This window comes from Stegodyphus dumicola, chromosome 5 (genome assembly GCF_044657685.1).
Source record: "Stegodyphus dumicola isolate Sdum_Otavi_A_Nest chromosome 5, ASM4465768v1".
In the NCBI taxonomy this organism is placed as follows: domain Eukaryota; kingdom Metazoa; phylum Arthropoda; class Arachnida; order Araneae; family Eresidae; genus Stegodyphus; species Stegodyphus dumicola.
In genome coordinates this window covers 234,367,295-234,379,391 of record NC_140772.1, presented here as the reverse complement: position 1 = coordinate 234,379,391, position 12,097 = coordinate 234,367,295, and the positions used below count along the sequence as shown (strand labels likewise).

The 12,097-nt window shown below is 33.0% G+C and overlaps 1 protein-coding gene across 3 annotated transcripts in view; it reads left to right on the top strand.

The window, feature by feature from the left end:
- LOC118185111 (uncharacterized) overlaps positions 1 to 12,097 on the top strand; it is a 243,667-nt gene that overhangs the window by 50,423 nt on the left and 181,147 nt on the right. The window contains exon 1 of one of the 3 annotated variants that reach the window (XM_085817782.1): positions 7,355 to 7,376. The exons of the other annotated variants lie outside the window; for them this stretch is intronic. The gene's annotated coding sequence lies outside the window, so the exon portion shown is untranslated. Of the gene's footprint in view, positions 1 to 7,354; positions 7,377 to 12,097 lie in introns of those variants that run through there. 3 annotated transcript variants of the gene reach the window in all.

Genomic DNA, 12,097 nt, shown 5'->3' with positions numbered 1-12,097 from the left:
AAGTAAAAACAGGAAACAAAAACATTTTGCATTGAAGCGTTCTGTTTTTGATACTTCTAACTAGAAAAGGAATCTATCAAAATCCTCAACTGTCAAACATTTTATGAAAGATTTGAGATTCGACAATTCTAATTTTTGGATATTTTTCGAATCTCAACCCTATAAAGTTATTAAATGTTTTAATTTAAAATTTTTAAAAAGCTTTTAATTAATATCTAGTAGAATCTTTCAGCAAAACTCCAGCTCTTTAGTTGCAACAACTATGGAATAGATCATCCATCTCCCGCTGTAGCGGGCCTTAGTGCCAAACTCTTAGTTTTTTTGATAGAATTCAGAAGTCCATATACAGTATTTCTTTGTTTTAACATTTGAAATAAACCTCCTTTGTCTCTACATTAACTTTATTTGAGAAACATCCTGCAAAAAATGTAAAACGTCTGACTAGATTCTCAAACCATTGGTTGTCAAATTACATGCTGCGCCCGTAAAGTAAACAAACAGTTTCTTATAAATAAAAAAAAAAAAAATCTGATGTGCACACCACATGAGTTCCTTGTACGGAATATTAAATTATACGCATTTTTTCCTGCATTTCATTAGAGGTGTTTTTCTCATTCAATTAATTCAGTTCTCACGTCTCGACATGGCAAAAGTACACTGTCTAATCAGGACACGTCATGTTCGCCAAACAGATAAGAAGAAATACAAGTACTGATAAAATAACTTCAAATAAATCGCTTAAAGCTACTAAAAAAAAGCAGTCTGTGTGATTATGGCAAAGCCTCGAGGGCTATCTGCCTAAAATGAGGGATGCCTTCTTGGAGGACTTTTTAAGGGAAACTGGCTCGTATACACGTTACGCATGGGGAAGGCCAGGGGGGCGCCCATGCAGCCATGCTCGTTCGCGGGATTCGAACCTCAGACCGAACTACCAGTGTTCAGCGACTTTACCGCTCGGCCGCTGGTGGGCCTATTGTAAAGAGAGAAAAGTCAATAATGTTGTTTCGTGAATAACTTTTATTTTGAAATACTTCTATCGTATTATTTATAAATTCCAAAACTTAGCGCACTCATGTGTTTTGTATAAGACTTGTGTTTTAAACACCCTTCTTTGGTGTAATCAACACTTGTGTCATAACATTGAGATAAGAGAGGCTGAGCGGTAAAATCACTGAACACTGGTAGTTCGGTTCGATGTTCGAGTCTCGCAAACGGGTTGGATGCATGGGCGTTTCCGGGGTTTTCTCCCACGTGTAATGTGGATACGAGCCAGTTCCCCTTAGAAAGTTCTCTACGAAGGCATCCCTCCCTTTAAGTAGATACATAAACCAAACCAAATCGAGATCACATTAATGCATATATAAATATACAGATAGATATACAAAGTAATAAACATAAGAAAAGATTTCAAATATTACCTGCAATCTCACAGAAGCTATCATGTTGAGTAGGATTATGAAAACTAAGGTATCAAAATTCTTAAATAGCTAGTAACATATTATGAATTATCTGTTAAAAAAAAGGCAAATTTGCGATACACAGTTTATATTTGTCTTCGTGTGGCATTGAGTTAAGCACGTGGATAACTTGTAAACATAATGTGAACTCGGGACTCTTCACAACGCATATATAGAGTAACGATTTTTTAAGTAACATAAATAACATAAATCTGCTGCAAAGTTAAAAACATCGAGTTAATAAAACGATTTTCTGTTGTTTATCTCTGTAGAACGTGGTTTTTCAGTGGGTGAAATGGGCGTAGGTTTCAAGATTAGTATTTCACTTCCGTTTGTACGTAAGATAAGAGGAAAAATTGTATTGAAAGTGAAGTCAGTTAATTATGAGATCTCTTCTCTAATGTAAAACATCATTAAAACAGAAATAAAATATCTGATGTGTACACCATATCACTTCCTTGTACGTAATATTAAATTATACGCATTTCTTCTTACATTTCATTTAAACTTATTGGATTCAATTAAATCTACTTTGTCGATGGCGTATAAACGACAATAGAATAAATGCACTCTTTAAAATTCACTGTATTTGTTTACCATAATGACACTGGCGCTAACTTCCCTTAACAGCGTTACATTACATTCGTTTTATAATTCAGAATGCACAAAACTTATATCATCTGAAGAATTATCTAATCGTTGCCACATGTTCTATTCAAATACTATAATAAATCTACAAAGATGTATAAAAGAAATTAACCCCCCCCCAAAAAAAAGGAAAGAAAGAAAGAAACAGTTTTTCATAGACGATTCAGTATTTCTTATTCAATTAATTAATTCCTCACTTCTCTACAAGGCTCAAATATATAAAAACTCAAAATATCTATATAAAAAATTACGAAGTAAATGTTAAACACTTATTTCCTCGAATAAATTCCAGAATGGATTAAGCATGATTTAATTCGCAATAATAAAAGAAAGCGTTATCTTTCTTGTTGCGAAGCTTAGTTTCTCAGATTGGCAACAAATCACTATCCTGCTAAGTTTCAACTGTAAACAAACATGGCCTCCATGGCAAAAATAATGAGGCTTAGCCGCACTTAACTTTTAAATTGTTGATAATTCTAAAAATATTGCATACAATAATTAATTTAGGTTTAATTATTTTTAATAAAGGCATAAAAACCTTAACCGGAAGATAGAAACAACATAATTCAATCAACTTTAAAGCAAAAAGTGCACAAATTACAAACATATAAGAATAAAGAAACTGAGCTCACTGAGCCGAGTTACAGAGTGAATGTATATATATATATATACACATATATTTATATACTTTTGGTGCGGCCGATTGCAACCAAAATACGAGGTGCACGTCTACATGTTATAGCAGTCCCATATACAAAATGTCAACGGTCTGAGGCTACACATTTTTGAGTTATGCGAGATACGTATGTACGTACGTACGCACAGACGCCACGGAAAAGTATCTTCAGAATTCATTTTAAATCAGTTTTATATTTTTTTTGGGGGGGGAGAAAAGTGTCCTTTATTCTGTCCCTACTTGCCGATGTCACGCAAAATTATCATTAAATTGCATTGGATAGAGGTCAAAATGGATATTTGCGTTGAAATATGCTGCCTGAAACTTTTCCCGATTACAATACTTCCTTTTTACTTCGTACAAGGAAGTAAAAACTGAAAGAGCTAACGGTCACCCGAAGGGGCTAGTTAAGGTTATTTTACTCTCTCGCTGTTCCACTCCCTCCTGCTAACCAACTTCTTGACTAGCTTTATTTTTAAGTATAATTTTCTTTGCACTTACACAATTCGACAGCAGAATTACAAAAGTTCTTGAAGCTGCATGTGTTTAGAATTCCCGATAAAACGCTAATTGTTGGGATACATTTTCCTATTTTTCGACTTTTTTCTCAGTTTATCATATTAATGCACAGTTTTCGTAGTAAGATAGCTGGCAAAATATTTTTTGCCTTTTCTTATTAACGTTTTGTGCGTTAAACTTATTTATTAAATAACATCTTCTTCGCACTTACGCCATATAAAATTCAATTGCGTAGCGAAATCGCAAAAAATTATAAACGGCATATCCTTAGAATTCCCGATATGCAGTCTCGTGCGTTGGAGATAACAATGTTTTAATCCGTACAGCGCTACCACTGCTCGCTTTCAAATCGGTTAGCTTGTTAAAATTTCATTGAAGTTTTACAAAATAAGAAACATAAAACTCGAAATTTCAATTTTGGTCTTCCTGGTGCACATATTCAGGTAGAAGGTATGATGGCTTTAGATACCGCCTTTTTTTTTTTTTTTTTTCAGAATTCAAAGAAATCATAAAACGCCAAATCAGTTAAAACAATTAAAAAATTACAAATAAAATTAGAGCTTCTACACAAAAGCAAGCCATTCGGCCAGCGTGCAAGAGGGCGGATTTTTCGTGCACAAAACCGAAAGTTTACTTTTGGTCCCACTCGGCAAAAAGGCACTGAAGGTGCAGAAAATGACTTAATTCACTAATCTTCTAAGTTTCAAATGTAAGCAAATATGGCTGTTATGGTAAAAAAAAAAAAAAAAAAAAAAAAATTAGGCTTACACGCACTTAAACAACTTTTAAATCGTTAATAATTCTACAGCTATAGCATCCACGTTAGCTAAAGGCATAAAAACTTTAACCGGAAGACACGAACAACATAATTCAATTATTTTTAAAGAAATAAATGCACAATTTACCAACATATAAGAATAAAAAAAACCGAGCCCACGAAGCCAAGTAACAGAGTGCATATATATATATATATATATATATATATATACTTTTGGGTGAGGCCGATTGCAACTCTAAAGAGAGATGTACAACTGCATGTTACAGTAGTCCTATATACAAAATTTCAGCGTTCTGACTCTATACATATGTACGTACGTACAGACGTCAAAAAAAAATATCTTCTGAATCCATTTTAAATCAATTTTATAATCCGTTTAGAAAAAAAAAAAAAGATTCCTTTATTCTGTCGTTACGTACAGATGTTACGCAAAAACATTGTTAACTTGCATTGGATAGCGGAAATGGATATTTTCGTCGAAATATGATATCCGGAATATTTCTTGATTACAAAACTTCCTTTACCTCGTGCAAAGAAGTAAAAAGCTGTTTGCACAAAAATGCATTCCCGTACAAAGAGATTACTCGTAGTGCAAAAATCCGAAACTGAGATTGTTTTATTTTAATTAAAAGTACGAATAAAAGTTAATAAAATCTGTAGCTTCAATTTTTGAATATGATTTACATTTTACTGTAAATTAATCCATTTAAAAATTTTCTGGTACATTATTCCTGTTCCTTTTTAGTGGTATTGAAAATAATTCGAGCTCTAACTTCAAATAACTAAAATTTTGATATCTTTGTAACGCTGTGTTTGTAACAAAAGCATAAGTGAAATGTTTTCGCAGGCATTAAAATTGGCAACTTTATTGATATACTGCGTTTCCTCGTAGGTTTGCCCTTCCAGGTTCTGAAACTTTTTAATATAATCGCGCAATGTTTCCCCTTCGTCAGGGTCTTCGGAGAACAATCTCCCCTAAATTTTAAAATGAGTTTTGCCCGCGTTGTAATTGTTTTCGTTTTAGTAGCAGAGACAAACCCTCTCAAATTACCCGCGAAACTCACGCCGAACCTTTCTCTTCTAACTTTTAAACTTTATACCAACCTAGTGCAATACACCTACCCATCACAGAGAAAGCAAAACGCACTGACATTCCGTCCGCGATTTCACCGAATCCAGCTGCATATTAACTTTGTCTAATTATTTTATGGATGTCCTAAGTCTAAAGTGTGTAGCAGAGACAAGAATAAGAATGGAGAGATTGAAGTTACAGGAAAGTAAAAATGAAGCTATTTTATTCTATACTGTCATGTTAATATTACTGTGTATTCTTATAGAAATGTAAGCTTTTTAAAAGAAATAATATTATTATAGTTACATAGTTACCTGTTGTGTTCTAGTCAAGAAGCCAAGAGATATTCACTGTTCATACATGACAACTTTTCGTTTGCGATGTTCTCACTCTAACCACATCCTTTGGAAAGTAAATTATTCGCATAATTTTCCCCTTTCGATTTTTGAACAGTGTAGAGATGTATGAAAATTTTTGAACAGTGTAGAGACATCAGGAATTTTTTTTTTTTTTTTTTTAAATAGAAATCATGAAAAATGAGCAGTGCTCTGTCCGGGTCTCCAACAACGGACCTCTCGAATACACGCCGAGTGTGCTGACCATTACACCACGAAGGCATGCTAAGAAGGCAGGAAAAATACCTTAAAACAGTAAAATTAGTAAAAACATTGAGGAAAGGCGACAATTATATGAATAATATTTTAACCTCAGTTTGAATCCCATATATGAAATATCGCACTGCAAACGTCCGTTCATTTCCAGTTTCCCGACATATTTCATTTTTCTTTCAGACTCGGTAACTGTGAAAGAAAATCTACTTCACCGAAAGTATTTAACAATAAATTTCTCGAAATAAAAAGTATAATTGTAAATGACAAGAAAGGTGAGTGCGCAGGGGTTGTAACCGAGGGTAATCGATGCCGAAAAATGATTGCTCAGTTCTCGTAACAAGTGAGTCTAACAATCAGATAATTAAACGCACTGCCATTCAACGTTTATCAGAGATTGAAAGAACAAGAAATATTTTGTGCGATCACGACTGCGTTTAGCCTCGTCACGATATCGACGCTCACGCACGTCGTGATAAGCAAACTTATGCAAATGAAAGTCTCCAAAACGTTTCTTATTGAAATGAAATAATGTTCCGAAAAGTTGATCAATTACGGAACAGTGAATATCTCTTGGCTTCTTGACTAGAACACAACGGATTTTTTTTCCTTTTAGCACACACACACACACACAAAAAAAAAAAAAAAAAAAAAAAAAAAAATAAGACACTGAAAACATGTCGTAGTAGAACGCTTATATCTCAATAGCACCAAAGCTTTCGTTTAGAGCATATGTGACAGTTAAAGGAGACAATAACAAAACACACACATTAAAAAATAAATAATAAAAAAAATCTGATATCGGCAATATCACAAAATATTTTAAAAGAGCCTATTTTTAGAATTTCCAATACACAGTCTCGCGTGCTAGTCATAAAAATATTTTTTTTGTGTGCGGTGTGTGTGTGTATGTGTGTGTAAGCTGTTGACATTTGCTCGCTTTGAAATCGTCGAGTTTCTTATCAAAAACTCATAAATACTTTAGAAAATATGAAATAAGTAATAAAACAAATTTCCGATTGGGGCTTCCAGATGCCCATATTCGGGTGGAGACGTAAGTTCTTCAAAATTGGATGGCTCTAGGTACCGTTGTTTTATCACAATGCCAGAAACAAATACATTTATGCAGATACTTCATTATTTGATTTCTTTAAATATAATACAGGGCTCTAATATTGGGTGGCAACAATTTAAAAAGTGATTCGCCGTTTATAGTGAATCAACGCAAAATGAAAAAACGAAATTAATAGCCCTTCTAGGCTAAAGTCCTTGGGGCTAAAAAATTTTGAAATTCGCTTACTAAGCATTTCTCAAGACATGCATAAATAAAAAATAGTAATATCACAAAGGGAAAAAATTGAAATTTTAATTTTCTGCCTAAAATCTAAAGTCTGTAAGACATTTCTCACGGCTACATTTTGTTACTTATGTATGTTAATCGCTAAATATTAAATTTTCTGATTGACGTTAGTTTAAGGTTTGTTCTGAAATGTTTAATTAATCATTAAATAAGGATAAGTATTATTTTTATTTAAGCTGAAAGATCTAATGACTAATTCCTTAACTTTTCAGAGAAAATTTTTCAAAGGGAGCAAAACTTGAGAACCTATAATGACAGGTTAGCCTGTTTATCTTATTTATTAAGTTTTTCGTCGACGTATTAACGAAAATACATAAGTTTATACGTAAATAATTACAAGCATCATTTGATGCGAAAACTTGACATTGGATGGCATTCCGATTTTGATCATGTTTGTAGTTTTGGAAAAGAAATTACTTTCATGACGCATTGTATCGATGCCTTATGGGTCAACCGGATTCTTTTCTTATTAACTTTCGATTATGAAAAAATGCTGCTCACATATAAATGTATTTCCGAACAAAGAGATTATCCGTAATGCAAAAATTTGTATTTCATTTATATTTTTTAAGAGTATAAATAAAATTTAATAAATTCTACATTTTCAAATCTTTGAATATGATTTATATAAAACTGTAAATTAGTTGAACAAATGTAAATTAAATGAATAAATTTAAAATGAATTGAATAAATGTAAGATTAATTGAACAAATGCAAATGAATTAATAGAATAAATGTTAAATTAATTGAACAAATATAAATTAATGCATTTATAGATTTTCTGGTGCGTTTTGAACGGTAAGAAAACTAAAATAAGCTCGGACTTAAATATAATAACTAAAATTTTAAAATCCGTATGATACTGTATTTGCAATAAACAGGTAACTGAGCATCTCCCACCGCGATCCTGCGACCTCACTTCGATGAGTTTCTCGTTCTAGGATTATCTGAAATCCAAAATCGTACGCATCAATTCCACGAGACGCCGACCAGCGGCCGATCGGTAAAAGGCCGCTGAACACTGCTAGTTTTGTCCAAGGTTCGAATCGCGCGAACCAGCTGACTGCATGAGCGTTTTCGTGGTTTTCCCATGTGTCACGTATATTTGAGCCAGCTTTCCTTAGAAAGTCCTCCACGAAGGCATCCCTTGACAGATAGCCGTAATCACATAAACGAAATCATCAAATCAACGAGGTTTACGAGAACCGAAAGCCATATAACCTGAAGTTATACAGATTCTTCCTGCCATCTTACATTCGTTAAATTATTGTCGACGACCTCCCGCATGCAATGCGCTGTCGTCTGGCGAAGGTGGAAGCGTTGAAAACTTGCACTTCCAATAAAATTCCTTCCTGCTTAACAAAGGCTGTTCTTTGCGTACATTTTACGTCGTCAGTTTTCGTCATGCGTGTATCGCCCCGACGCCATCTATAGTTTTTCTATGCACTCATTTTTCGCAGGAAAAACGTGACGTTGCCTTTCGAAATGTTTTCACTGTAACCGTAAATGGAGAGTTCTATTGTTTTTAACGCATACCTTCAAACGTCAATACCTGAAATTTTATTTCGATGGGTTGAGTGGACAGGCTGCTAGGGGTTCATATTTCGAGGAAGTTTTTTATGACCCCTCCGTAAAATAAAATTTTTGTGACCACCCAAATTGAAATGAAGAATAAGAGGGACTACTGCCAATTAAAATACGAAGTTCGGTTTCATATTTTTAATCTTATATATATATATATATATATACTGAAATACGCAGTCTCGGTCTATATATATGTATATAACAAATATTCTCTATTCGTAAAAAGCTAATATAAAATTTAATTGCAAAAATAAAAAATAAAGAAATTAATTTAACAACAGCAATAAAATTTAATTTTAATATTTATTTATTTGTTTTATTTCTTATTTTTGCAATTAAATTTTATATTAGTTTTTTACGAATAGAGAATATTTGTTAAATTCAATTTCATTCCTTGCAGCAATGGTGCAAGAGAATTATTTAAATTTAATTTAACGTTACTATATTCTTGTGAAACAATATATATATATTGGCAGGAATTTTAAACTAATAACTCCGAAACTTCTCGTGTTTCGAAAGTTGAGTATCCTCGATGCCTAGTTTGAATACAGTATCCAAAGCAAAAAAAAAAAAAAAAAAAAAAAAAAAAAAAAAAAAAAAAAAATCATGGACCATTTCGAAGAAGTAGCTCTACTAACTGTCACAATGGCAAACATTTTTTAATCGCGTTACCTCTGTCTTTCTTAGAATAACCCAATTAACCATTCATTAGAATACACATATATGCAAATGCTTGACCAAAGTATAGATTAACATATCAGTGACGCTTTGGGGGCACAAGTTCGCATTAGAAAAACCGAAAAATAGTGGGAGGGGAGGGGAGAAGCCGTGTTATACCGATGATTCGGATACATATTATTTACCTTGTAGTAAGAAAGAAAGACAGATAGTCTCTTTGTAATTGTACAGTAGCTTTAGAAGATGATAAAAAAAGAGACTGCTGAGAAGTGCGGGGGGGAGGGAAAGAGAAAGAGAATTGGCAAATTAGGTAACGGACAGTGATGTAGTGCAAAGTTATTAAACCCTGCAGCTGTAGTTAGCTCTAAACGAGTTTTAGATCGGTCAGCTTATTTTCTTTCTTTTAAAAAAATAGGAAGATGAGAAGAGGCCTGATTTTTTTCCCTCATTTCAATGTGCTTTTTATGCGATTGATTCGGGTTTAATTTTTTTTTCGAAAACGTAGTATCCGGTAACTTCATAAAATGGTCTAGACTAGTGATCTCTGACTCGAATGGTTATGCGTGCCAAATGCGCAAGTGGAAAGCAGCTAACGGACCAGAATCTTGTTTTCAAATTGAAAATCGTCTTTAGCAAAACAATATACCAATAGAAAAACGAAAATTAAATTTTTACTTGCTAAATATTTTTTGAAGCCTACATAAACAATATCAATAAAAATATCTGAAAGCTTTCAGATTTTACATTACGTCAAAGGAGCGTTTTGTTAACGTTTTGTGTGCTACCTTTATTATTTATTAAGTATCATGTTCTTCGCACTTAAACCATAAAATTCAGTTCAACAGCAATATCGCAAAATAATTTTTTAAATGAGCATATCTTTCGAATTTCCGATACACAGTCTCGCGCGCTCGAGATAAATTTTTTTCCGTACAGTGTTGCTAACGCTCGCTTCGAAATCGTTGAGTTTGTTATTCAAAAATTCGTTAAAGTTTTACAAAATTTTAAATAGATAATAAAACAAATTCGAAATTCAAAACTTGGGCTTCCAAATGTCCATGTTTGTTTGGAGGACTACGTTATTCAAAATTGGATCGCTCTAGGTACCATTGTTTCTTCACAATGCGAGAAACATTCATGCAGATTCGTCATTATTTAGTTTCTTTAAATATAATACAGGATGATAATATTTGGTGGCCACAGTTTCAAAATGAATCGACGCAAAAGCCCTTTGAGCTAAAAAGAAGTTTAGAAAGAAAGGGAAACTTTTACTTGAATTTCTTTTTAAGAAAAACGTTTACTTGATTGAGAAAAAAAAGAAAGAAAATTTTTTTACTTGATTGAAAGAAAACCTTTTACTTGATTCTTGAAGTTTAAACACACTATACAATTTTAAATCTGCTTTTAATAAAGAAGTATTTTCTGAATGAGAATTTTGAAAACATACCCATATTTATTAGGAATGCGCAAGTGCAATTTAACAAATTCACTAATGTATTGCAATTAAATCTTTTAAATCAGTAAGTTCATTTTATCAACATAATTCCCCAAAAAGTATATAATAAGTGTTTATTTATTAAATTTGTTTTTACAAATCTTTTTAAACCAGAGCAAGTACAGAGAATTTTAATAGTATCTTACTTTAGGGTTCTAAAGATTCGAATGAAGAATGAAGTGAATGAAAACTCGAGTTTTCTAATCTTCATGCGTTTTCGAGATTCGGGGGATTCGAAAATTTGAATGTCCCATAACTAGATAATACGATAATGAAGATAATATCGGAAATAAAATAATACCGAATTCCTCAGTTGTCACGCTTGACTGAAACTCTTTGAAATGTTCTGTGCACACCATTGTTATATATCTTGCCACTGTTTGAATATATATGAGCGCTAAAAACTGGCAGTTAGTCCACAGTTCCAATTTCCGGGGGCAAAGCGGGTCAGCAAACGGCACAGAAATGGTTCCCCCTCCCCTGGAAGAGCAGAGACTCGAGTTAGTCTCTTGCGAAATGTATACAATTGTCTTTAAAACCTACAGCATAAGATTAAATTTAGCCTCATATAAAATTAGAGCAATTTTGTTTATTTTATAAAATTTTAATGAGTTTGTTCCAAAGATGTGATGCCATCTTAAAATGCTTAGCTTTCAAAATCTACATCCGCAGTTTACATCCAAACCTCACTACGATAACTTTTTTTTTAAAAAAAAAGTTTCCTTCCTCTTAAGCTTTTCGTAATTTCCTTATTAAATAAAACAATTACAAATCCGTCTACCACATCAGAATATTCATTATTATTTTATTACTTAATAAAAATTTTACAATTTCGGAATTAATAACCATCTTAATGATTTTCTTTTCTTGTTTTATGCTGGATCGCAACGCCGTCAACCTAGATACTGCGTACAGATTTGCGTAATCGTTATCTTCCCCACAGGGATATTTCCCTGAAATAGAGTTCGGCCCATTTTCCCTCGATTGTTCCGCAATAGTGTAATTACATATCATCAGTCTCATTCCATATGCAGTGTATGCGAAAACATATCAGTGCACACGATCTGCCAAAATGCGAGGAAATGGAAGAGCGAGAGATGCCGAAATATTAAAACATATCGATGGCTCGATTCAATATTTCCAGTAGTGCAGGAAAATCAGATAATGTGAACAGGAAATTAACGTTTAGGAAGTTTTATTTCTTTTCTTTTCCCCGGCTGTT